Source organism: Zea mays, chromosome 4, assembly GCF_902167145.1.
Source record: "Zea mays cultivar B73 chromosome 4, Zm-B73-REFERENCE-NAM-5.0, whole genome shotgun sequence".
Taxonomy (NCBI): domain Eukaryota; kingdom Viridiplantae; phylum Streptophyta; class Magnoliopsida; order Poales; family Poaceae; genus Zea; species Zea mays.
In genome coordinates this window covers 180712262-180740014 of record NC_050099.1, presented here as the reverse complement: position 1 = coordinate 180740014, position 27753 = coordinate 180712262, and the positions used below count along the sequence as shown (strand labels likewise).

Here is a 27753-nt window from a genome sequence, read left to right as displayed (position 1 = left end):
AGTCTCGAGTGGTTGTACGATAAAGGAGTACAGGTAGTGAAAATGACAAGCCGGTCCTTGTATGAGGGGACAATCCTTCTGCTCACGCCTAAACCAACTGAGCCAACACCTTAGGCCCTCCCCTAAACCAGGGAGTCCTTGATCATCCCACTCCCAAGGTGATGAGGGTGAGTACCCTTCATCACATAACTTTTCAAAAAGAGGTTTTCTTTGGAGAAGCACATTGCCCTTCTTTCCAATTCACATTTCGTATCAGAATGTATATGTTAATGCGGGCCATCTCTCACTCACAATGCAATATTCCCCCATAATTCCCGGCCTAGGCAATCGTAGAGAGAGTAGGTAATTTATGCATCAAGGGAAGGATGGACTTGCCTTCGTCGAAGCTTTCCTGGCACAGAAGATCTACTTCCGGAAGTTCGGGCTCTGGTCCCTCTTCCAGGGCTACGGGTTCCGGATCAACGGTCCCCGCTTCTTCTAGGAAAACAGGCAATAAAACAATACATCAACAGGGATTCACAAATTATAGTGTGTCATTTTCTAACATCATTATTGCATGTGACCTTAGAAATTATTTTTGATAATTTTTGGTGCATAAAATATTGAGGAGACTATTTAAATGAGGAAAATGCTGAAAAAGGAAAAAGAAAAAGGGTTTCAGCTCTGGTGGGTCGGGGGAAAGGAATCTGGCCTAGCCAGGCGCAGCGCGCGCGCGCGAGGGCGCCGGCCCAGCTGCGGCCCAGTGCGGGTGACAGCGCGGGCGCGCGAGGGGACGACGCCGTTGCCGTGGGCCCACATGCCAGCGAGAGCGGAGGGGGGGGGGAACAGCGTCACGGTTGACGGTGGTGCGAACCGGTCGCCCGCGGGGAGGGAACCCGGCCGCCGGTGGGCTCGGCGGCGATTCGCCGCCGGTGGCCCGGTTCTTGGACAATGCGTAGGTGCCTTAGCACGGGGAGGGGCTGGCGAGCCTAGAGGTGGGCTCAATTTGGCTAGAGGGGGCCGGGAGGGGGCTGTCCGCGGGGAGGCGGCGGAGCTTCGCGGCGGGGTTGCCGTCGGTGAGCTCTGGGCGAGCAATCGAGGTGGGGGAGTGGTGTACTGTGTCCGTGGCGGTGTGGCGAAGCTAGGGGGCCAAGCAATCGCTTGATGGACGTGCAGGGACAAGAGAGGGACAGCTCACCGGTAGGGATGAAAGTGGTAATCAGAACTGTTAGAACAAATTTAATATTTTAAAATAGATATGTATAAAATTTAATGTTGATCTTTTTTTATGTTATCAAGCACATTAGTACAAATATGAATAAAATATTATATAAGTTGTTTTATGTATTATTTGCTCCCTACAACACAAAAAGTTGAAAAAATTACCGAATTTATTTTCGAATCCATACTAAAGTTTATATCTATTATTTGAGAAAATGTAGGATGAATTTGAGGTTTACCTTTTATGAATCTTAACAAGCTGGATGTTAAAAACAAGAATACAAATTTGTATTGTATATTCTATATCATGTTTATTCGCAATCAAAGAAAAAACTGATTACCGAATAAATACCGTTTCCGACCGTTTTCATCCCTACTCACCGGGGATGAAGACGATGGCGGCGGCCTTTCCACGAATTGAGCTCGGACGAGGGAGAAGAGGAATGGCCGAGGCCGGTGCGGGGAAGGAGGGGCTCGGTGCGTCCCTTTTATAGGCGCGCGAGGGAAGGGGAGCGGTGGAGCCTCACGGCGCCGGTGAGCTTGCACAGCGCCGCCCATAAATGCCGCACAGCGCCGCCGATGAGACGCCACGGCGAGGCGGTACCGGCGAGGACGCTGGTCAGGGGGGGGGGGACGGAGCGGTGCCAAACTTCCCTGTGCGGCGAGAAGACGGAGGAGGGGACGGAGGCGATGGCCGGAGGTGACCGCGATGAAGGGACGGCGGGGAAGACGACGAAGCGACTGACAAGCGGGGCCATACTGCCAGTGGGAGTGATCGCGAGCGAGGCGAGGGATGGGGCGGCTGACGGGTGGGGATGGCTCGTCAGCGAGAGAGAGAGAGCGCAGGGCGGGCTGGCGCGCGTGCGCGAGAGCGGGCCGGAAATGGGCCGGGGGGAGGGAGTTGCGGGCGCGAGGGGGGGAAGAGCGGCCGCGGCATGGGCTGGATTCAGCCCAGCAGAGGGGGGAGGGCTTTTCTCTTTTTCTTTTTATTTTCTAATTCCTTTATCCATTTTTTATATCTTTTTCCTTTGAACAATTAATAGATAATCTTAGGTGCTGAAAAATAAAATCTAAGTGAGGTGCTTGTGATCAAACAAGGTGTATGCATATGATGAAAGAAAATTTAAGGGAGTTCTTGGAATTTAGAGGATGAAAAGGGGAGAGGGGTAGTTTAGGGTTTCAAACCTAGGTTAGGATTTTTGGGATGTTACAGCTGCTTGTCCTTCCGGAAGATAGCCTCAACCGCCTCCTGGCCAGAGGCGAACTTGGTGGCGGTGTCCATCAGCTCGCTCGCCCTGGTGGGGGTCTTTCGACCCAGCTTGCTGACCAGGTCGCGGCAAGTGGTGCCGGCGAGGAACGCGCCGATGACATCTGAATCCGTGATGTTGGGCAGCTCGGTGCGCTGCTTCGAGAATCGTCGGATGTAGTCCTAGAGAGACTCTCCCGGCTGCTGCCGGCAGCTTCGGAGGTCCCAGGAGTTTTCAGGGTGCACGTACGTGCCCTGGAAATTGCCGGCGAAGGCTTAGACCAGGTTGTCCCAGTTGGAGATCTGCCCCGGAGGCAGGTGCTCCAACCAAGCGCGAGCGGTGTCGGAGAGAAACAGGGGGAGGTTGCGGATGATGAGGTTGTCATTGTCCGTTCCACCCAGTTGGCAGACCAGTCGGTAGTCTGCGAGTGAAAGGGAATTAGGCTTACACCTAGTTCCTAAATAATTTTGGTGGTTGAATTGACCAACACAAATAATTGGACTAACTAGTTTGCTCCAGTGTATAAGTTATTCAGGTGCCAAAGATTCACAACAAGCCAATTAAAAAGACCAATGTTGGGTTCAAAATAGAGAGCTAAAGGCATCCCGAAAGGCTCCCTGGACTGGCGCACCGGACTGTCCGGTGTGCCACCGGACAGTGTCCGGTGCACCAGGGAAGATCGACTTCAAACTCTTCACCTTCGGGAATTCTCAGAGCCGGCGCGCTATAATTCACCGGACTGTCCGGTGTACACCGGACAGTGTCCGGTGCTCCAAGAGGACGCGGCTCTGGAACTTGGCAGCCTCGAGAATTCACAACGGCTGCTCCGCTATAATTCACCGGACATGTCCGGTGTACACCGGACTGTCCGGTGTAACAACGGGGCAACGGCTACTTCGACGCCAACGGCTACCTGCGGACGCATTAAATGCGCGCCAGCGCGCGCAGAAGTCAGGCACGCCCATGCTGGCGCACCGGACACTCTACAGTGCATGTCCGGTGCGCCACCGGACATCCAGGCGGACCCAGCGTCAGAGCTCCAACGGTCGGAACCCTAACGGCCGGGTGACGTGGCTGGCGCACCGGACATGTCCGGTGTGCACCGGACTGTCCGGTGCACCATACGACAGTCAGCCTCCACCCAAACGGCTAGTTTGGTGGTTGGGGCTATAAATACCCCCAACCACCCACCATTCATGGTATCCAAGTTTTCACACTTCCAACCACTTATAAGAGCTAGGCATTCAATTCTAGACACACCCAAGTGATCAAATCCTCTCCCAACTCCACAAAAGCATTAGTGACTAGTGAGAGTGATTTACCGTGTTCTTTTGAGCTCTTGCGCTTGGATCGCTTGCTTTCTTTCTCATTCTTTCTTGCAATCAAACTCACTTGTAATTGAGGCAAGAGACACCAATCTTGTGGTGGTCCTTATGGGAACTTTGTGTTCCAAGTGATTGGGAAGAAAAGCTCACTCGGTCCGAGGGACCGTTTGAGAGAGGGAAGGGTTGAAAGAGACCCGACCTTTGTGGCCTCCTCAACGGGGAGTAGGTTTGCAAGAACCGAACCTCGGTAAAACAAATCCGTGTGTCACACTTCTTATTTGCTTGCGATTTGTTTTGCACCCTCTCTCGCGGACTCGATTATATTTCTAACGCTAACCCAGCTTGTAGTTGTGATTATTTTTGAGAATTTCAGTTTCGCCCTATTCACCCCCTCTAGGCGACTTTCAATTGGTATCAGAGCCCGGTGCTTCATTAGAGCCTAACCGCTCGAAGTGATGTCGGGAGATCACGCCAAGAAGGAGATGGAGACCGGCGAAAAGCCCACTACAAGCAACGAGAAAGCTCTATCGGGAGAGTCCCGCAATAAGGAGAAGAGGAAAGAGAAGAAGAAGGAAAAGAAGACTTCTTCTCACAAGTCACATCGGAGTGGCGACAAAATAAAGAAGATGAGGAAGGTGGTCTACTACGAGACCGACACTTCATCACCTTCTACCTCCGGCTCCGACGCGCCCTCCATAACTTCTAAGCGCCATGAGCGCAAGAAGTTTAGTAAGATCCCCCTACGCTACCCTCGCATTCCTAAACATACACCTTTACTTTCCGTCCCATTAGGCAAACCACCAACTTTTGATGGTGAAGATTATGCTAGGTGGAGTGATTTAATGCGATTTCATCTAACCTCACTCCACAAAAGTATATGGGATGTTGTTGAGTTTGGTGTACAGGTACCATCCGTAGGGGATGACGACTATGATGTGGATGAAGTGGCCCAAATCGAGCACTTCAACTCCCAAGCCACAACAATACTTCTCGCCTCTCTAAGTAGGGAGGAGTACAACAAGGTGCAAGGACTAAAAAGCGCCAAGGAAGTTTGGGACGTGCTCAAGACGGCACACGAGGGTGATGAACTCACCAAGATCACCAAGCGGGAAATGATTGAGGGGGAGCTCGGTCGCTTCCGTCTTCGCCAAGGGGAGGAGCCACAAGATATGTACAACCGGCTCAAGACCTTGGTGAATCAAGTGCGCAACCTCGGGAGCAAAAAGTGGGATGACCACGAGGTGGTTAAGGTTATTCTAAGATCTCTTATTTTCCTTAACCCTACTCAAGTACAATTAATTCGTGGCAACCCAAGATATACTCTAATGACTCCCGAGGAAGTAATCGGGAATTTTGTGAGCTTTGAATTTATGATCAAGGGCTCACGGAAGATCAACGAGCTTGACGGCCCCTCCACGTCTGAGGCACAACCGGTTGCATTTAAGGCGACGGAGGAGAAGAAGGAGGAGTCCACACCAAGTAGACAACCAATCGACGCCTCCAAGCTCGACAATGAGGAAATGGCGCTCGTCATCAAGAGCTTCCGCCAAATCCTCAAACAAAGGAGGGGGAAGGACTACAAACCTCGCTCCAAGAAAGTGTGTTACAAATGTGGTAAGCCCGGTCATTTTATTGCAAAATGTCCTATATCTAGTGACAGTGACAGGGGCGACGCCAAGAAGGGGAGAAGAAAGGAGAAGAGATACTACAAGAAGAGGGGCGGCGATGCCCATGTTTGTCAGGAGTGGGACTCCGAAGAAAGCTCTAGCGACTCCTCCGACGACGAGGACGCCGCCAACATCGCCGTCACCAAGGGACTTCTCTTCTCCAACGTCGGCCACAAGTGCCTCATGGCAAAGGACGGCAAAAAGAAGAAGGTTAAATCTAAATCCTCCACTAGATATGAATCCTCTAGTGATGAAAATGCTAGTGATGAGGAAGATAACTTGCGCACTCTTTTTGCCAACTTAAACATGCAACAAAAGGAGAAATTAAATGAATTAATTAGTGCCATCCATGAGAAGGATGATCTCTTGGACTCCCAAGAGGACTTCCTAATCAAGGAAAACAAAAAGCATGTTAAAGTTAAAAATTCTTATGCTCTAGAAGTTGAAAAATGTGAAAAATTATCTAGTGAGCTAAGCACTTGCCATGAGACTATAGACAACCTTAGAAATGAGAATTCTAATTTGTTAGCTAAGGTTGATTCTATTGCTTGTAATGTTTCAATTCCCAATCTTAGAAATGATAATGATGATTTGCTTGCTAAGATTGAAGAATTGAACATATCTCTTGTTAGCTTTAGAAAGGAAAATGAAAAATTAATTGCTAAGGCTAAAGATTTTTATGTTTGCAATGTTACCATTTCCGATCTTAGAGATAAGAATGATATATTGCGTGCTAAGATTGTTGAACTTAATTCTTGCAAACCCTCTACATCTATCATAGAACATACCACTATTTGTACTAGATGTAGAGATGTTAACATTGATGCTATGCATGATCACATGGCTTTAATTAAACAACAAAATGATCATATAGCTAAATTAGATGCTAAAATTGCCGAGCATAACTTAGAAAACGAAAAATTTAAATTTGCTAGAAGTATGCTCTATAATGGGAGACGCCCTGGCATCAAGGATGGCATTGGCTTCGAACAGGGAGACAATGTCAAACTTAGTGCCCCTCCTAAGAAATTGTCTAACTTTGTTAAGGGCAAGACTCCCATGCCTCAGGATAACGAGGGTTACATTTTATACCCTGCCGGTTATCCCGAGGACAAAATTAGGAGAATTCATTCTTGGAAGTCTCACTCTGGCCCTAACCATGCTTTTATATATAAGGGTGAGACATCTAGTTCTAGGCAACCAACCCGTGCTAAGTTGCCTAAGAAGAAAACTCCTAGTGCATCAAATGATCATGACATTTCATTAAAAACCTTTGATGCATCTTATGTTCTAACTAACAAATCCGGCAAGGCAGTTGCCAAATATGTTGGGGGCAAGCACAAGGGGTCAAAGACTTGTGTTTGGGTACCCAAAGTTCTTGTATCTAATGCCAAAGGATCCAAAACCATTTGGGTACCTAAACTCAAGAACTAAACATGTTTTGTAGGTTTATGCATCCGGGGGCTCAAGTTGGATCATCGACAGCGGATGCACAAACCACATGACAGGGGAGAAGAAGATGTTCTCCTCCTACGAGAAAAACCAGGATCCCCAACGAGCTATCACATTCGGGGATGGAAACCAAGGTTTGGTCAAGGGTTTGGGTAAAATTGCTATATCTCCTCACCATTCCATTTCCAATGTTTTTCTTGTAGATTCATTAGATTACAATTTGCTTTCTGTATCTCAATTATGCAAAATGGGCTACAACTGTTTATTCACTGATGTAGGTGTCACTATCTTTAGAAGAAGTGATGATTCAATAGCATTTAAGGGAGTGTTAGAGGGTCAGCTATACTTAGTGAATTTTGATAGAGCTGAACTCGACACTTGCTTAATTGCTAAGACTAACATGGGCTGGCTCTGGCATCGCCGACTAGCACATGTTGGGATGAAGAATCTTCATAAGCTTCTAAAGGGAGAGCACATTTTAGGATTAACAAATGTTCATTTTGAGAAAGACAGGATTTGTAGCGCATGCCAAGCAGGGAAGCAAGTTGGTGCCCATCATCCACATAAGAACATCATGACAACTAACTCAGCAACCTTTGCACTTACATTATGCAAACTAGTTCATTTATGCATTTCTATATTTGCTTTGGTTTGTGTTGGCATCAATCACCAAAAGGGGGGAGATTGAAAGGGAATTAGGCTTACACATAGTTCCTAAATAATTTTGGTGGTTGAATTGACCAACACAAATAATTGGACTAACTAGTTTGCTCCAGTGTATAAGTTATTTAGGTGCCAAAGGTTCACAACAAGCCAATTAAAAAGACCAATGTTGGGTTCAAAATAGAGAGCTAAAGGCATCTCGAAAGGCTCCCTGGACTGGCGCACCGGATTGTCCGGTGTGCCACCAGACAGTGTCCGGTGCACCAGGGAAGATCGACTTCAAACTCTTCACCTTCGGGAATTCTCAGAGCCGGCGCGCTATAATTCACCGGACAGTGTCCGGTGCTCCAAGAGGACGCGACTCTGGAACTTGGCAGCCTCGGGAATTCACAACGGCTGCTCCGCTATAATTCACCGGACATGTCCGGTGTACACCGGACTGTCCGGTGTAACAACGGGGCAACGGCTACTTCGGCGCCAACGGCTAGCTGCGGACGCATTAAATGCGCGCCAGCGCGCGCAGAAGTCAGGCACGCCCATGCTGGCGTACCGGACACTCTACAGTGCATGTCCGGTGTGCCACCGAACATCCAGGCAGGCCCAGCGTCAGAGCTCCAACGGTCGGAACCCTAACGGCCGGGTGACGTGGCTGGCGCACCGGACATGTCCGGTGCACCATACGACAGTCAGCCTCCACCCAAACGGCTAGTTTGGTGGTTGGGGCTATAAATACCCCCAACCACCCACCATTCATGGTATCCAAGTTTTCACACTTCCAACCACTTACAAGAGCTAGGCATTCAATTCTAGACACACCCAAGTGATCAAATCCTCTCCCAACTCCACAAAAGCATTAGTGACTAGTGAGAGTGATTTGTCATGTTCTTTTGAGCTCTTGCGCTTGGATCGCTTGCTTTCTTTCTCATTCTTTCTTGCAATCAAACTCACTTGTAATTGAGGCAAGAGACACCAATCTTGTGGTGGTCCTTGTGGGAACTTTGTGTTCCAAGTGATTGGGAAGAAAAGCTCACTCGGTCCGAGGGACCGTTTGAGAGAGGGAAGGGTTGAAAGAGACCTGGCCTTTGTGGCCTCCTCAACGGGGAGTAGGTTTGCGAGAACCGAACCTCGGTAAAACAAATCCGCGTGTCACACTTCTTATTTGCTTGCGATTTGTTTTGCACCCTCTCTCGCGGACTCGATTATATTTCTAACACTAACCCGGCTTGTAGTTGTGATTATTTTTGAGAATTTCAGTTTCGCCCTATTCACCCCCCCCCTCTAGGCGACTTTCAGCGAGCCATAGTTCCGATCTCGTCTCCCCCGAGTACTTTGTGATAGTAGTCGGGGGTCGGAACCGGGTCGGGAACGGCGCCCGTCGTATGGCGCGGCTGAAAGCCTACGGACCGGGTGGTTCGGGCGAGGGACTCTGATCCTCCCCGCTATCGTAGCGTCCCCCACGCCTGGGGTGGTAGCCTCGGCGCACCCTCTCGTCGAGGTGGGTGTCACACCCGGTTTTAGAAGGCAAACCGAATGCGAACCATGTACGTGCCAGGATCAGTTATTCACGTACACAGCAGTTACATAATATGGACATCATCACACAGTGCTCAAAATAGTATTAATAAGGGAAATAGTCGATTACATCATACGTCTGAGACGTCCATATAGTTCTTACAATAAATCAAAGTGCGGAAAAGAAACGTAGATAACACGGCCTTCACAGGCAGCCGACTGGGGGTTGCCGGTAACCCACGCCTAGAACTCGTCGTAGTCTTGGAACTCCTGGAAGTCTCCTTCCACAGCTTCATCTTCGCCTGAGCAGTGGTTGCAATGCTGACAACCTGGGGGGGGTTTGGTGTGTAGAGCAAGGGTGAGTACACATCAACATACTCAGCAAGTATCCTGTTTGGCTGTAGTGGACTAGCTTTATGTGGGGATAAGTCAAGCAGTTGCTTTTAGTTGGTCAGATTATTATTTACTAGTAGAAAGCCAAGTTTTAGCATTAACCCAAGTTATTAACCCGATGTACCCTTTCCAAACGGAAAGAATACCACTTACCAGCACCATAGCATAATCATAACCATCAATCTCATAACCACCTGTACCACAATGTCTCTGATCAAGTACCACTAATCACTGGAGCTCCCTTGGCCGCTCATAAACCGTGAGCACGGCTGATATATCAGTTTTTCAAACACTCTGCAGAGGTTGTGCACTTTACCCATAAGCCGTGATTCCCTCTTGCCTCGGGCCGATCAAACCCTTAAACACTACCAAGGTGAATAGGCAGGGTTTCACTACGTAGCTTTTACAAAGATTCCCCGGGGCTGTAGCCACCCGTTAGGTTTCCTAAATGCACCGCACTCCTCCCCAAGGGGCGAACCCAAACTTGGCAGAGCGAGCCGCATACACCGAGCCCCATTGACGGCACGACGGCTAAGTGAACTACATCCCGGATCCTCTAATTATTCAGCTAAGGGCACCCCATTCCACCCTCATGGTTGCACTGTTTTCCCGGGCGGTCATCCATAGAACAGGTCCTTACGGAGAGGCACTCGAGAAACCACTCGAGCCCCCTTGAAGGTCACAAGTACAACATCATAATAAGAGAAGGGAAAACAGCGTATCATAGATAACCACATCATGTTCATTGATTAGAGTTGAGCAATAGCATAAAGCTAAACAGTAATAATCCAACCCAGATAGGTAAACAAGGACATGGATAACAAAAGCTAGTCAATCCTTAGGTATAAATATGTAATGCGGGGGGTGAATTAAAGAATGAATAGGACAGAGATAGGTCAAAGGACACTTGCCTCCACCAAACGACTGCTGCTCAGGGGCTTCTCCTGCGGGTTCCTCGGGCTCTTCGACCGGATCGTTCTCTATGCGATTGCAAACATACATACATCCATCCACATTTAATACAAAAGAACAGTACACCATACAAGGGAACAAATAAAGCGAATATGCATCAAGTATGACATTCGATATCGCATTTGTTATGGTTAGAAAGAAACGGGAAAGGGTCTCGCAGGGGGTTAAATCTTATGCGCTAACGATCAATTACAATTGGTTCTTAACAAAAGAATTCTGTTACATGCACTAGTGGGAACCTAATCATTTTAAGTTGATCAACATCGCACGAGATAAACAATTAACTACATGAATCAATTAGCATAACGGAATTTTAAATTAAACTTCCTATTTCAATGGCATATGAACAACGATTAGCCTATTTAAAATAAAATAGCTATGATCACAGAAAGTAAATAAAATAAAATAAAAAAATAAAAAATAAAAAAACAGAGGGGGGGCGGTTGAACCGGCCCTAGGGGCGGTTGAACCGGCCGGGGGCAGGGCGCGCAGGGGCGGCCGAGCCGGGGCGGCTGAGCCGGCCGAGCGGCCAGGGGGCGCGGCCAGGGGTCAGGCGGGCGGTCGGGGGCGCGGCCAGGCGGGCGGCCGAGCGGGCGGCCGGGGCGCGCGGCCAGGCGGGCGGCCGAGCGGGCGGCCAGGCGGGCGGCCATGGCGGCGGCCATGGCGGGCGGCCATGGCGCCGAGCGGCGAGGGGAAAGGGGAGGGGGAATGGGAGAGGGAGGAGAGGGGGAGGGGGAGGGGGCTCACCGGCGACGGGGACGGGGCGGGGCGGCCGATCGGCGACGGGGAGGGGCGGCGCTAGGGCAGGGGGCGGGTAGGGGCGGCGCTAGGGGAGAGAGAGGGAAAATGAGAGAGGGAGAGGGATTGGGGGGTTTTGGGGAAAAATAAAGGGAGGGGGGCGGCATGGGCCAATTGGGCCCAAGGGGGGGGGCGCCAGGGGCGGCTGGGCCGGCCGGGGTCGGCCCACGACGCGGGAGAGAGAGAAAAAAAGAAGAGAGAAAGAGAGAGAAAAAAGAAAGAAAAGATCTTCTCCTTATTTTCGAAATCCGATCTTCCTACATGAATGCATTTGCACTTTCAAAGCAATCAAAAGAAATGCGAGGTTCGGCATGGTGCATCAAACAACATAAGGTATTTAGGGTTTTTCTTACACGGGAAATCCAAACCGAATCCCGCTAGAACTTTGGAAAAGGTCAAGGTGTAGCGAGGGCAAAAAGAAAAAGAAAAGGTAACGCCCGAATTTTGGCGAGTAAAGAAAAGAAAAAAAATTCAACTGCAAAATTCGGGGCGTTACAGTGGGCCCGACGGTCGCGGTGATGGTGCTCGTTGCCGAGGTGACCCGGGGCCGCAGGCGCTTGAAAGGGAAATGCGCCCTTGGGCCATTTCTAAGTATTTTGGTGATTGAGTGCCAACACAAGTGCTTAAATGTGAAATTATGCTCATGGATGAACAAAGTGCAAATCAAGAGTAAAGGTATGTTTCTAAGCCTTAGTACATTGGTTTTGTGTACTAATATACTTGTCTAAGTGTTAGAAACAGAAAGAAGAAGAAAAGAAAAGAGTGAAAAAGACTTGGTTGTGTACAGCCAAGACTCAGCTCAGTCTGGCACACCGGACTGTCCGGTGGTGCACCGGACAGTGTCCGGTGCGCCAGGCTGACTCGGCGTGAAGAGGCTGCTCTCGGGAATTCGCCGACGGCGTACGGCTAAAATTCACCGGACTGTCCGATGTGCACCAGACTGTCCGGTGAGCCAACGGTCGGCCGGGCCAACGGTCGGCCGCGCGATCTGCGCGGGACACGTGGCCGAGCCAACGGTCGGAAGGGGGCACCGGACTGTCCGGTGTGCACCGGACATGTCCGATGCGCCAACGGCTCCCAGATCTGCAACGGTCGGCTGCGCCGTTTAAGGAAAGAAATCGGGCACCGGACAGTGTCCGGTGTGCACCGGACTGTCCGGTGCACCCGACGACAGAAGGCAAGAATGGCCTTCCAGATTTGCTCTCAACGGCTCCTAGCTGTCTTGGGGCTATAAAAGGGACCCCTAGGCGCATGGAGGAGGACACCAAGCAACCTTAGAGCATTCTTGATCATCCACACTCAGTCTTTGCGCATTCGTTTGTCATTCTCAGTGATTCGAGCTCCGTTCTAGTGAGAACTTTGAGATAGTCTTTTGAGCTCGATTCTTGGCCGTGTGTGTGCGCATTTTGCTTTGTATTTGTGTGTGTTGCTTCTCTCCCTTACTCCGTGCTTCTTTGTGAACTTCAAGTGTAAGGGTGAGAGACTCCAAGTTGTGGAGATTCCTCGCGAACGAGATAAGAAAAGAAAAGCATAACACTGTGGTATTCAAGTTGATCATTGGATCACTTGAGAGGAGTTGAGTGCAACTCTCGTCCGTTGGGACGCCACAACGTGGAGTAGGCAAGTTTTGTACTTGGCCGAACCACGGGATAAATCACTGTGTCTTCTCTGTGTTGAACTCCTTGTGGTTATCGCATTGTGCAAGATCTTCGCTCTAGCCACTTGGCTTTAACTGTGCTAACGCTTAATCCAAGTTTTGTGGCTTAAGATTTTAAGTTTTACAGGATCACCTATTCACCCCCCCCCCCCTCTAGGTGCTCTCAATTGGTATCGGAGCCATTCTCTTTAAGAAGGGACTAATCGCCCGAAGAGATGGATCCTAAGGGAAAGGGGATGGTGGTCAACAACAACGAGAAGGAGTCTATCTTCAACGAGCCAAAGAATGACAAGTCTACCGACTTGGGCTCAAGCCACAAGCGCAAAGATGGGAAGAAGAAGAAGACAAGGCGCATCAAGGAGATCGTCTACTACGACAGCGACGAATCCTCTTCTTCCCAAAAGGACGACGACAACGACTACAGGAAGACGGTCAATTCGAATTTTTCATTTGATTATTCTCGTATTCCACATAGTTCGAATTCGCATTTGCTTTCCATTCCTCTTGGCAAACCTCCACACTTTGATGGGGAGGACTACGGATTTTGGTGTCACAAAATGCGTAGTCATTTATTCTCTCTCCATCCAAGCATATGGGAGATTGTAGAGAATGGAATGAAGTTTGATAGCTCGGATAGCCCTATGTTTATTAATGAACAGATTCATAAAAATGCACAAGCTACTACTGTGTTGCTAGCCTCCTTGTGCAGGGACGAGTACAACAAGCTAGGTGAGCGGCTTGGACAATGCCAAGCAGATATGGGACACCCTCAAGATTTCTCACGAGGGAAACGACATCACCATGCTCACTAAAATGGAGTTGGTGGAGGGCGAACTTGGAAGGTTTGCGATGATAAGGGGCGAGGAGCCAACCCAAACATACAACCGGCTCAAGACCCTTATCAACAAAATAAGGAGCTATGGAAGCACGCGATGGACGGACCATGACGTCGTCCGACTATTACTAAGGTCCTTTACCATTCTTGATCCTCATTTGGTGAATAATATTCGTGAGAATCCCAGGTACACCAAAATGTCGCCCGAAGAAGTCCTAGGAAAATTCGTCAGCGGGCGAATGATGATTAAGGAAGCAAGGTACGTGGACGACGCCTTGAATGGACCGATCAACGAGCCGCAACCTCTTGCTCTCAAAGCAACAAGAAGCAAGGAGGCGCTACCTAGCAAGGTGGCACAAATTGAGGCGGCCGGACTTAATGATGAAGAGATGGCTCTCATCATCAAACGCTTCAAGTCGGTGCTAAAGGGTCACAAGGGGCAGCCAAGCAAGACCAAGACAAAGGGGAAGCGCTCATGCTTCAAATGCGGTAAGATTGGTCATTTTATTGCTAACTGTCCCGAAAATGAAAGTGACCAGGAACGCGAGAGCAAGAGGGAAAAGAAGAAAAATTACAAGAAGGCCAAGGGCGAGGCACATCTAGGAAAGGAGTGGGACTCGGATTGTTCCTCCTCCGACTCTGACAATGAAGGACTCGCCGCCACCGCCTTCAACAAGTCATCCCTCTTCCCAAACGAGCGTCACACATGCCTCATGGCAAAGGAGAAGAAGGTATGTACTCGAGACGGTACTACTTATGATTCCTCTAGTGATGATGAATCTAGCGATGAGGAAATAGACTACTCTAGCTTGTTCAAGGGATTGGATAGAAATAAAATTGATAAAATCAATGAATTGATTGATGCATTGAATGAGAAGGATAAACTCTTAGAGAAACAAGAGGATTTATTGTATGAAGAGCATGATAAATTTGTAGAAGCTCAAAGATCTCATGCTCTAGAAGTTAAAAGAAATGAAATGCTTTCTTGTGAATTATCTTCTTGCCATGAGACAATTTCTAAATTAAGGAGCATTAATGAGGATATGAATGCTAAGTTAGAGATTGCTAGTAAATCTACCTCTTGTGTAGAAAATGCTATAACGTGCACTAGGTGTAAAGATATTAACCTTGATGCTTATAATGAACACCTAGCTTGCATTTCTAAATTAAATGAAGAGGTAGCTAGTCTTAATGCCCAACTTAAGACTAGCAAAAGTGATTTTGAAAAACTAAAATTTGCTAGGGATGCCTACACGGTTGGTAGACACTCCTCAATTAAGGATGGACTTGGCTTCAAGAGAGAAGCCAAGAACTTAACAAGCCATAAGGCTCCCATTCCCGCCAAAGAGAAAGGGAAGACCCCTATGGCTAGTAGTGTGCAAAAGAACCATGCTTTTATGTATCATGATAGGAGACAAACTAGAAATGCTTATAGGAATTATAATGCTTATGATGATTTTGACTCTCATGCCATGTTTGCGTCTAGTTCTTCCTATATGCATGGTAGAAATATGTCTAGGAGAAATGCTACTCATCATGTGCCTAGAAAGAATATTATTCATGCTCCTAGGAAAGTAGTGAATGAACCTTCTACAATTTATTGTGCTTTAAATGCTTCCTTTGCTATTTGTAGAAAGGATAGGAAAATAGTTGCTAGGAAGTTAGGGGCAAAATGCAAGGGAGACAAAACTTGCATTTGGGTCCCTAAGGATATTTGCACTAACCTTGTAGGACCCAACATGAGTTGGGTACCTAAGACCCAAGCCTAAATTTGCCCTGCAGGTTTATGCATCCGGGGGTTCAAGCTAGATTATCGACAGCGGATGCACAAACCATATGACGGGGGAGAAGAAGATGTTCACCTCCTACGTCAAGAATAAGGATTCCCAAGATTCAATTATATTCGGTGATGGGAATCAAGGCAAGGTAAAAGTGTTAGGTAAAATTGCAATTTCTAATGAGCACTCTATCTCTAATGTGTTTTTAGTAGAGTCTCTTGGATATAATTTGCTATCGGTTAGTCAATTATGCAATATGGGATATAACTGTCTATTTACAAATGTAGATGTGTCTGTCTTTAGAAGAAGTGATGGTTCACTAGCTTTTAAGGGTGTATTAGACGGCAAACTTTATTTAGTTGATTTTGCAAAAGAAGAGGCCGGTCTAGATGCATGCTTAATAGCTAAGACTAGCATGGGCTGGCTGTGGCATCACCGCTTAGCACATGTGGGGATGAAGAACCTACACAAGCTTCTAAAGGGAGAACACGTGATAGGTTTGACTAATGTGCAATTCGAAAAAGATAGACCTTGTGCAGCTTGTCAAGCAGGTAAACAAGTGGGAGGAGCACATCACAGCAAGAATGTGATGACCACCTCAAGACCTCTGGAGCTGCTGCATATGGACCTCTTCGGACCAGTCGCCTATCTGAGTATAGGGGGAAGTAAGTATGGTCTAGTCATTGTTGATGACTTTTCCCGCTTCACTTGGGTGTTCTTTTTGCAGGATAAGTCTGAAACTCAAGGAACCCTCAAGCGCTTCCTAAGGAGAGCTCAAAATGAGTTTGAGCTCAAGGTGAAGAAGATAAGGAGCGACAACGGGTCCGAATTCAAGAACCTTCAAGTGGAGGAGTTCCTTGAGGAAGAAGGAATCAAGCACGAGTTCTCCGCTCCCTACACACCACAACAAAATGGTGTGGTAGAAAGGAAGAACAGGACGCTCATCGATATGGCGAGGACGATGCTAGGAGAGTTCAAGACCCCCGAGTGCTTTTGGACGGAAGTCGTGAACACGGCTTGCCACGCCATCAACAGGGTCTACCTTCATCGCCTCGCCTCCTCAAGAAGACCTCATATGAGCTACTAACCGGTAACAAACCCAATGTATCTTACTTTCGTGTATTTGGGAGCAAGTGCTACATTCTAGTAAAGAAGGGTAGAAATTCTAAGTTTGCTCCCAAAGCTGTAGAAGGGTTTTTGTTAGGTTATGACTCAAATACAAAGGCGTATAGAGTCTTCAACAAATCATCGGGTTTGGTTGAAGTCTCTAGCGACGTTGTATTTGATGAGACTAATGGCTCTCCAAGAGAGCAAGTTGTTGATTGTAATGATGTAGATGAAGAAGATGTTCCGACAGCCGCTATACGAACCATGGCGATTGGAGAAGTGCAGCCACAGGAACATGATGAACGAGATCAACCTTCTTCCTCAACTATGGTGCATCCCCCAACTCAAGACAATGAACAGGTTCATCAACAGGAGGCGTGTGATCAAGGGGGAGCACAAGATGATCATGTGATGGAGGAAGAAGCGGAACCGGCACCTCCAACCCAAGTTCGAGCGATGATTCAAAGGGATCATCCCGTCGACCAAATTCTGGGTGACATTAGCAAGGGAGTAACTACTCGGTCTCGATTAGTTAATTTTTGTGAACATTACTCCTTTGTCTCTTCTATTGAGCCTTTCAGGGTAGAAGAGGCCTTGCTAGATCCGGACTGGGTGTTGGCCATGCAAGAGGAGCTCAACAACTTCAAGAGGAATGAAGTTTGGACGCTGGTGCCTCGTCCTAAGCAAAATGTTGTGGGAACCAAATGGGTGTTCCGCAACAAACAGGACGAGCACGGGGTGGTGACGAGGAACAAGGCTCGACTTGTGGCAAAAGGTTATGCCCAAGTCGCAGGTTTGGACTTTAAGGAGACGTTTGCTCCTGTGGCTAGGCTAGAATCAATTCGTATCTTGCTAGCATATGCCGCTCACCATTCTTTCAGGTTGTACCAAATGGATGTGAAGAGCGCTTTCCTCAATGGGCCGATCAAGGAGGAGGTGTACGTGGAGCAACCCCCTGGCTTCGAGGATGAACGGTACCCCGACCACGTGTGTAAGCTCTCTAAGGCGCTCTATGGACTTAAGCAAGCCCCAAGAGCATGGTATGAATGCCTTAGAGACTTTCTAATTGTTAATGCTTTCAAGGTTGGGAAATCCTATCCAACTCTTTTTACAAAGACATGTGATGGTGATTTGTTTGTGTGTCAAATTTATGTCGATGACATAATATTTGGTTCTACTAACCAAAAGTCTTGTGAAGAGTTTAGCAGGGTGATGACGCAGAAATTCGAGATGTCGATGATGGGCGAGTTGAACTACTTCCTTGGGTTCCAAGTGAAGCAACTCAAGGACGGCACCTTCATCTCCCAAACGAAGTACACACAAGATCTGCTAAAGCGGTTTGGGATGAAGGACGCCAAGCCCGCAAAGACTCCGATGGGAACCGACGGACACACCGACCTCAACAAAGGAGGTAAGTCCGTTGATCAAAAAGCATACCGGTCAATGATAGGGTCTTTACTTTATCTATGTGCTAGTAGACCGGATATTATGCTTAGCGTATGCATGTGTGCTAGATTTCAATCCGATCCTAAGGAGTGTCACCTAGTGGCGGTGAAGCGAATCCTTAGATATTTGGTTGCTACGCCTTGCTTCGGGCTCTGGTATCCAAAGGGGTCTACCTTTGACTTGGTTGGATACTCAGATTCCGACTATGCTGGATGTAAGGTCGATAGGAAGAGTACATCGGGGACGTGCCAATTCTTAGGAAGGTCCCTGGTGTCGTGGAACTCTAAGAAACAAACTTCTGTTGCCCTATCCACCGCTGAGGCCGAGTATGTTGCCGCAGGACAGTGTTGCGCGCAACTACTTTGGATGAGGCAAACCCTCAGGGACTTTGGCTACAATCTGAGCAAAGTCCCACTCCTATGTGATAATGAGAGTGCTATCCGCATGGCGGAAAATCCTGTTGAGCACAGCCGCACAAAGCACATAGACATCCGGCATCACTTTTTGAGAGACCACCAGCAAAAGGGAGATATCGAAGTGTTTCATGTTAGCACTGAGAACCAGCTAGCCGATATCTTTACCAAGCCTCTAGATGAGAAGACCTTTTGCAGACTGCGTAGTGAGCTAAATGTCTTAGATTCGCGGAACTTGGATTGAATTGTAGCATACATGTGTTTATGCCTTTGATCATGTTCATTCTGCATTTTGTTGCTTATCGTGGTGCTCAAGTTGTACAAACATTCCCTGGACCTCACAAGTCCTTGTGTAAGTGATGCACATATTTAGGGGGAGTTGTGTTACAACTTGACTCTTTGAGACTAACCATATGCTTGAGTTTGCTTGATTTAGTCTCGAAGGTGAATTGAAAGGGAAAAGGTGGACTTGGACCATGAAAGACTTCCACTGCACTCCGATGAGAGGGTAACTTATTCCAAGTTCATCTCATGTACTCTTATTGCCTTTGTATTCTTATTGAAGATTTTGGTGAGGCAATGGGGTTAAAGGGCCAAGATTGATCCCGTTTTGGTGCTTGATGCCAAAGGGGGAGAAAATAAAGGCCAAAGCAATAAATGGATCAGCTACCACTTGAGAAATTTTGAAAATAGTAGAATAGAGCTTTTGGTTTGTCAAAAACTCTTTTATTGTCTCTTTTGTCAAAAGTTGGTTTCTTGTGGGGAGAAGTATTGATTATGGGAAAAAGGGGGAGTTTTTTGAAATTCTTGATCAATCTCTTTTGGAATGACTCTTTATGCTTCAACATGTGTGTTTGACTTAGAGATAGAGATTTGAGTTTGATTTGCAAAAACAAACCAAGTGGTGGCAAAGGATGATCCATATATGCCAAAATTAAATCAAAATAAATTTGAGTTTTATTTGAAGTGATATTGCACTTGTTCTAGTTGCTTTATGTTGTGTTGGCATAAATCACCAAAAAGGGGGAGATTGAAAGGGAAATGTGCCCTTGGGCCATTTCTAAGTATTTTGGTGATTGAGTGCCAACACAAGTGCTTAAATGTGAAATTATGCTCATGGATGAACAAAGTGCAAATCAAGAGTAAAGGTATGTTTCTAAGCCTTAGTACATTGGTTTTGTGTACTAATATACTTGTCTAAGTGTTAGAAACAGAAAGAAGAAGAAAAGAAAAGAGTGAAAAAGACTTGGTTGTGTACAGCCAAGACTCAGCTCAGTCTGGCACACCGGACTGTCCGGTGGTGCACCGGACAGTGTCCGGTGCGCCAGGCTGACTCGGCGTGAAGAGGCTGCTCTCGGGAATTCGCCGACGGCGTACGGCTAAAATTCACCGGACTGTCCGGTGTGCACCAGACTGTCCGGTGAGCCAACGGTCGGCCGGGCCAACGGTCGGCCGCGCGATCTGCGCGGGACACGTGGCCGAGCCAACGGTCGGAAGGGGGCACCGGACTGTCCGGTGTGCACCGGACATGTCCGATGCGCCAACGGCTCCCAGATCTGCAACGGTCGGCTGCGCCGTTTAAGGAAAGAAATCGGGCACCGGACAGTGTCCGGTGTGCACCGGACTGTCCGGTGCACCCGACGACAGAAGGCAAGAATGGCCTTCCAGATTTGCTCTCAACGGCTCCTAGCTATCTTGGGGCTATAAAAGGGACCCCTAGGCGCATGGAGGAGGACACCAAGCAACCTTAGAGCATTCTTGATCATCCACACTCAGTCTTTGCGCATTCGTTTGTCATTCTCAGTGATTCGAGCTCCGTTCTAGTGAGAACTTTGAGATAGTCTTTTGAGCTCGATTCTTGGTCGTGTGTGTGCGCATTTTGCTTTGTATTTGTGTGTGTTGCTTCTCTCCCTTACTCCGTGCTTCTTTGTGAACTTCAAGTGTAAGGGTGAGAGACTCCAAGTTGTGGAGATTCCTCGCGAACGAGATAAGAAAAGAAAAGCATAACACTGTGGTATTCAAGTTGATCATTGGATCACTTGAGAGGAGTTGAGTGCAACTCTCGTCCGTTGGGACGCCACAACGTGGAGTAGGCAAGTTTTGTACTTGGCCGAACCACGGGATAAATCACTGTGTCTTCTCTGTGTTGAACTCCTTGTGGTTATCGCATTGTGCAAGATCTTCGCTCTAGCCACTTGGCTTTAACTGTGCTAACGCTTAATCCAAGTTTTGTGGCTTAAGATTTTAAGTTTTACAGGATCACCTATTCACCCCCCCTCTAGGTGCTCTCAGCGCTGTGTTGTGCGTGCGCCCGGTGTGGACCGAGGCTTCCCGCATGAATCGGGAAGTCGCGGCGCGATGTTCCGAGGGGTACCCCTGCCTTCGGGAGGCGGAGCTCTCGGCCCGTCGGACCGCGGCGCCCTCCAGGAGATTCTTGAGCTCTCCCTGGATTCGCCGCCCCTCGGTGGTTGATGGCTCCGGCATCATGCGGAGAAGCATTGCTGCGGCAGCCAGGTTCTGGCCGACCCCACTGGAAGCGGGTGGCGGCCTCACCCTGACATCGTCGGCGATGCGGTGCTGGATACCCTGGGGTAGATGGCGCACTTCTCCGGCCGGAGGTTGGCCCACCCATTCCTGCCCGACGTCCCGGCGGATCGGCTCAAGCGCTCCTGCTCCCTCGTCGAGCCTGGCCGGCACCCCGCGGATTTGCTCGAGCTATGGGTCATGACCCCCCGCCGGAACGGGGACCATAGCTAGCTCCCGTAGGATGTCAACGCGTGGCACAAGCCTAGGGAGATCACCGTTCTTAGGCATACCGAGATGGTTGCCTTCGGAGGGACCCCCTAGATCAACGTGGAAACATTCACGACTTGGGCCGCAGTCCTCGTCGCCGAGGCTGCGGCTACCGTCGGAACAGTCGGAAAGGCAGTAGTCGCATGCGGTCATGAAGTCCCGCATGGCACTGGGGTTGCCAAGTCCGGAGAAATCCCAACAGAAGTCGGGCTCGTCATCTTCCTCGGACCCCGAGGGCCCGTAGGTCGAGACGTCCGCGAGCTGGTCCCAGGGTGACCGCATACGAAACCCCAGAGGGTTTGGACTCGCCTCTACGAGAGCGTCCGCCAAAGCGAAGTTGCTTGGTGGGTCGAGGCTGAATCCAAAGGGCGTGAGATGGGAACCGGTGGGTACCTCTTGGTCGACGGGCGGTGACGAAGTCACGTCAGGGACTGACTGCACCGTCGTCTCAGGTACGAGGGTGACGCCCAACAAGCCTTTCGCGAGCGTGCTGGCGTCGTCCGTTTGCTCGGAATTGGCGTGTCGCGGGGAGACGGCGCTCGTCTTCGTCTCAAACGCGAGGTCGATGCCCGACGCGCCCCCCGTTGGGGCGCCGGCGCCGTCGACTTGCTCGACAGCCGACGAGGTGCCGCCTCCTGCTTGGCCTTGGTTGCCCCGCCTCCTCCTCCGTCGGCGGGGGAGAGGGTGGGGTGAGCTCGAATGTCGCTCTTCCACCACGCGGGGAAGACGTCGCCGATTCCGCCGCCGACGGGCGGGCTGTTGGCCGCCATTGTTGCTGTCACACGGCGGGGGAAGGAGTATCATGTCGTAGCTGCCATCGAGGGACATGAACTCAAGACTCCCGAAATGGAGCACCGTCCCGGGCTGAAAAGGTTGCTGGAGACTGCCCATCTGGAGCTTGACGGGAAGCTATTCGTCAACACGCAGCAGGCCCCTACCTGGCGCGCCAACTGTCGGCGTTTCGAGATCGGGGGGTCCCTGGGCCGACGAGTGAAATGTCGCCGCGTGCCCCAGCCCAGATGGGTCGGCGCGAGACGGAGCGCGAAGGGGGAAGAAAGGGCAGCCAGAGCGAGAGAGGGAGGTGGAAATCCCGCGGCCTTCGTGTTTGTCCCGCGCCCAGGTCGGGTGCGCTTGCAGTAGGGGGTTACAAGCGTCCATGCGGGAGAGGGAGCGAGCGGCCTCACGCGAGCGCTTGTCCCGTCCTCTTCCCCGCGCGGCCAACCCTCTGTAAGAGGGCCCTGGTCCTTCCTTTTATAGGCGCAAGGAGAGGATCCAGGTGTACAATGGGGGTGTAGCAGAGTGCTAACGTGTCTAGCGGAGGAGAGATAGCGCCCTAAGTACATGCCATCGTGGCAGCCAGAGAGGTTTTGGCACCCGGTTCGTGTGGTGTCGTGGCCGTCGGAGGAGCGCTGAAGCATGGCGGAAGGATAGCTGTCGGAGCTGTTGAGTCCTTGCTGACGTCCTCTTGCTTCCGTAAGGGGGCTAAGAGCCGCCGTCGTCATAGAGCGTGCGGGGCGCCATCATTGCTTGTCTGGCGGAGCGAGACAGATGAGACGTCGGTCTTGTTTCCCGTAGCCTGAGTCGGCTTGGGGTAGGGTAATGATGGCGCCTCCTGTTGACGTGGTCGATCTGCGCCCTAGGTTGGGCGATGTGGAGGCTCCTCCGAGGTCGAGGTCGAGTCTGTCTTCCGAGGCCGAGGTCAAGTCCGAGCCCCTGGGTCGGGCGAGGCGGAGACCGTCGGCGGAGGCCAGGGCTGAGTCCGAGCCCTGGGTCGGGCGGAGCGGAGTTCGTCGTCTTCCGGGGCTAAGCCCGAGTCCGAGCCCTGGGTCGGGCGGAGCGGAGTTCGCCGTCTTCCGGGGCTGAGCCCGAGTCCGAGCCCTGGGTCGGGCGGAGCGGAGTTCGCTGTCTTCTGGGGCTGAGCCCAAGTCTGAGCCCTGGGTCGGGCGAAGCGGAGTTCGCCGTCTTCCGAGGCTTAGCCTGAGTTCGAGCCCTGGGTCGGGCGAAGCGGAGTTTCCTATGGTGCCTGAGGCCGGGCCTGGCTGCCTGTCAGCCTCGCTCTGTCGAGCAGCACAGCAGTCGGAGCGGCACAGGCGGCGCTGTCCTTCTATCAGGCCGGTCAGTGGAGCGGCGAAGTGACTGCGGTCACTTCGGCTCTGTCGACTGGAGGACGCGCGTCAGGATAAAGGTGCCAGGCCACCTTTGCATTAAATGCCTCTGCGATTTGGTCGGTTGGCGTGGCGATTTGGCCAGGGTTGCTTCTTGGCGAAGACTGGGCCTCGGGCGAGCCAGAAGTATGTTCGTCGCTGGAGGGGGGCCTCGGGCGAGACGGAGATCCTCCGGGGTCGGCTGCCCTTGCCCGAGGCTAGGCTCGGGTGAGGCGTGATCGAGTCCCTCGAATGGACCGATCCCTGACCTTTGCAGCTTTGTGCTGATGGGGGTTACCAGCTGAGAATTAGGAGTCTTGAGGGTACCCCTAATTATGGTCCCCGACAATATGGTTACACAATTATATAGTTCAATGCTAGTAGCATAGCATAGCAGTGTGATTAAACAATATATAACAGTAGGAGTTAGTAGCTGAAATGAATCAATTTAGTATATACACAATGAACATTATCTTAGAAAGACTAGATGTGAAGTAAATGTGAAATACAAAAGCAGATTATATATATATACACGATTGCAAATTCTTGGTATATGTTAAACCAAAGGTCAGATAAGTTGTTAATAATGCATTGGCTCTCTACTAACTTAAGCATCTAGTGAGTTATACTTATATGGAGTTAAGCTTAAGCCTCAATCACAAGTCACAGTGGAAGATTCAGCATGATAACACAAGTTCTGGAAGTATGGAAGCAGAGCATATGACTATAAACTGGATTCAGCATACACAAGTTCTGGAAGATTCAGAATACATAAGTTAACTGTAAGCAGAGCATATAGTTCTGGAAGTATGGAAGCAGAGCATACACAAGTTCTGGAAGATTCAGCATGATAACATATTTTATTTTATTTTTTAAAAAAACAAGAAAAATAACCAGTTTGTAATACAGTGAATACCTGTAAGCCCATCTCTTCATCGCCACATTCACCACACATCACATGATAGTAGCGAGCGCTCTACAAGCACTGTGGAGAAAAATAACCAGCAATAATCATATAAACAAACTCCAATTGCATAGAAACTAAGAATTAGAACTTACCTAATTTTCCTCTTCAACCAAAGTAATCTAGCATTGTGGTTTTTTGACTTCATAAACACCTCTCTGTTTATCGCAGATTCAAAGACCTCCATTGCATATGATCTATCCTCATCAGTGAACCCATCAATTCTATCCAACTTGTCTAGACACTTTTCCATAGACACTTCTGATATTTCTACTATTGATAGGTCACCTGAAAAAAGGGCATGAACCTAGAATCTGTTATAATTTTTGGATGTGTCTGGATAGAATTGGAAAGCTTCACGAACCGCTGAGTTAGAGTGGGAACTATATCAAAAACTTCTGATATTTTTCGATGGATAGTCTCTCCACTGTGTTGGAAAGCCTTTTGAAGCATTTGGTTACTGGCATTGTGGGAGATCATATACATGAACATCCCAAGCTGCTCTTCGACTTTAACTCCTCGTGTGTCACGTAACAAACCCTCTCTTCTAAGGAAATCTGATGTGGCTCTAAATATTTCTGGCTCCATTCGAAACTCAGACTTGCACCAACTCTCATGCCCTTCAAGAATCTCCTTAACCTTCTGGGCACCAGAGAGAGAGGAGGTATGGATAGACCTTTTCTCTTCAGAGAGGAATGGAAGTATAGCAGGGAGAAGAATAAAAAAACTCCTCATCGTCTTCTTCTTCCTCCAACAAAAATTGCCTAGCTAGCTCTTCCCAAGAACCCATATCTAGAGAAATCGAGAAACTAGATAAGCAACACATAATCATAGAAAAAAGCATGATAAGCATTTCTGTTCGAAAAAATACCTAATGCTCTCGCAAAGATTTTGAACAAGGCTATGCAGGTAAACATCATACACTTGTAAAATTTAACCAGCAGAATTAATATGCCACAACAAAATGGTTTATACTTATATAAATTAGAACAAACTAAAGTTACAATTATCACTTGAAAGAAATATAAAATTATCAAAATCAAACAGCTGTTTACGTGCAAAGGCGATTGAATCAACAATAATATCTAGCACTGTCTTTTGGCAAAAGAACTGCTTTACTACAATTTAAGTAACTCTTAATCATGTCGTGCCATAAGATGATTGGATTAAACTAAACACGAGGACAAATGTAGGCTTCTTCCGCTCTTCCCTCTACTACAGCTTGCTCTACACCAAGATGGTAGCCGTGAATCATCAAAGTTGCTAACCCAAATCGCATCATCTTACTTATAAAATAATTACTAATTGTCTGCAACTCTGCTGACCAAACTGTTTTACTGACCAAGTTCTGAATCAAGACTTGATGCACTCTCCAAGCAAGAACCAGAAATCTGGCGAAACCCACAGACCAAAAATTTGTTTATCTAAGAAAATAGTGCCATTGGAAGTCTACTTTGTAGACTGCATTAAATCCTGGCAGATGTTCAGACAACCTAGCATCCAGCTCCAGCGACGTGCAGAGAAGATTAAAAGCTAGCAAAGAGATACTGAGCGGAAGTAGCGACATGCAGAGAATCAGCTAGGAATTTTGAAGTACATGGTCATTTTTCTCAAATTCAGATAAAATTCAGATAACCAAATTGGGATACTGAGAGGATGTAAGCCAACGACGACCCGCTGCTGAGCAGAAATTTGAGATTTACAGTTAACTAACCGGTGCTGACTGAATCCTGCCGTCTGAGAGCTCGATTTACAAAAAATACGCCAACGACGCCCGCAGCTGACTGACCCGAATACTGAGCGGCCTAACAGCAACAACCTACTGGATCTTGGAAATCAAAGCCGAAGAAGAGTAAGCAACAACCTACTGGATGTTGGAAATCAAATTGGGGGAATGATTTGAAACCCTAGGTAAGCAAGAAGAGGGCAAAAACCATACATCGTGCGTGGAAGACAGCGGCAGCGCTGTGGACGGCGGCAGAGCGAACGACGATGCACAGATGGTGGTGATGGAGCGGACGACGGCACATAGATAGCAGTGGCACTGTGGCTGCGCAGACGAGTTCTGTCGCCGCGTCGCGTCGCCTCGCTCGCGGGGAAAGGCGCCCGGAGTCAGGTGTCCGGGAAGGGTTTCCCCGGGTGAGAGGCCGGGTTGGAGGAGCGCTGACCCGGGTGAGCGCGTTCCAAACGGGCCGGAAATTTTCACCGGGCCTATTTTCACGGTGGGTTGTGGCCACGGTGAAATGCCCAATTTCCCCCTCGGAATTGGACTTCCAAACAAGGCCTTAGGGTATTGTCTTTTATCTCTAAGGCAGGGATAAAAGGAAGCTAAAGAGGCAAACTTCATTCCCATTAGACAAACCAATTTAGGGTTTGTTCGTTTTGCTCTCAATCCATGTGGGTTGGGTAAGATTGAGTGAGTTTCAATCCCGAACAAGTCAAAATCTTTCATATTTTTTCAATCTCATCCAATCAACATGCGAAAGGAATAACCGAACAAACCCTTAGCGATTGTGACTACCTATGGATAAAGGTAGGTCCAGTCCGTGTTTGCAAATCATTTATACATGACTGTAAAAAACCCATGTATGTGGTCTGTCAGATGACAGAAATGTGCAGGCACAGAAGCATGATTTGAGAAGCAAAAAAGTAATGTTGAGATTACCAAAACACTCTAAACATTGGTTGTGGTATACATGTATATATAATTCAATAACATCATTATGTCCAAAAGTGGAGCAGGGGCATCGTGTGCGTGACCGGAGCTCTAGAGCTGTGCCATGGCACAATGAGGATTCACATGGTGTACCTTGCACAGCTCCGAAAAAGCAACGCCTGCCATTGTATGTATGCATATGTGTTTCAATCAGTAAGATATATATGGACTATTTTGTAGAACGACAAGCGTGTTCTGGTTGAGTTTACGTAGTAGGCTAACCTTTAGGATCAAAAGCAAGTATATATATAATTTTATTATTATTTATATCTCTAAATAGGTATAATAAATACAAATACCTTCTTATATATGTTTAACCGAATGTTGACACCTTTTTCGGGCGTCAATCACTCAACACGAACCGTGGCGGTGCTCTCTGCACAGGGGCGGACGGCCTGCGGCCAGGAGCCGGACGGTCCGTGACCTGGTGCAGGGCTATGGTTTCTTGCCTGACGGCCGGACGGTCCGCGCGTGCGCGGGGGGCGGCGAAGGTCGCCGGCGGCGCCTGGATCTCGCTCCCGGGAGGGACCCCATCGGGAGGAGAGATCCTAGGTGATGTCTAGGCTCGGGCAGACCGACCTAGACTCCTCTAATCGACGTAGTGTCGAAGAGAAGCGAAGAATTTGAGGATTGAGAGGCTAAACTAGAACTACTCCTAATTGTACAGGAAA

General features: G+C 48.8%; 1 long non-coding RNA gene and 1 pseudogene across 1 annotated transcript in view; both read right to left on the bottom strand.

Moving 5' to 3' along the window:
- The window catches only part of LOC103654194 (uncharacterized), a 70099-nt gene extending 45712 nt beyond the window's left edge, over positions 1–24387 (bottom strand). The window contains exon 1 of the long non-coding RNA XR_002268829.1: positions 24319–24387. This is a non-coding gene — a long non-coding RNA (uncharacterized lncRNA). The remainder of the gene's footprint in view (positions 1–24318) is intronic.
- Positions 24388–24639: 252 nt separating this feature from the next.
- On the bottom strand, positions 24640–25156 carry LOC109945873 (uncharacterized; annotated as a pseudogene).
- Positions 25157–27753: the final 2597 nt, after the last annotated feature.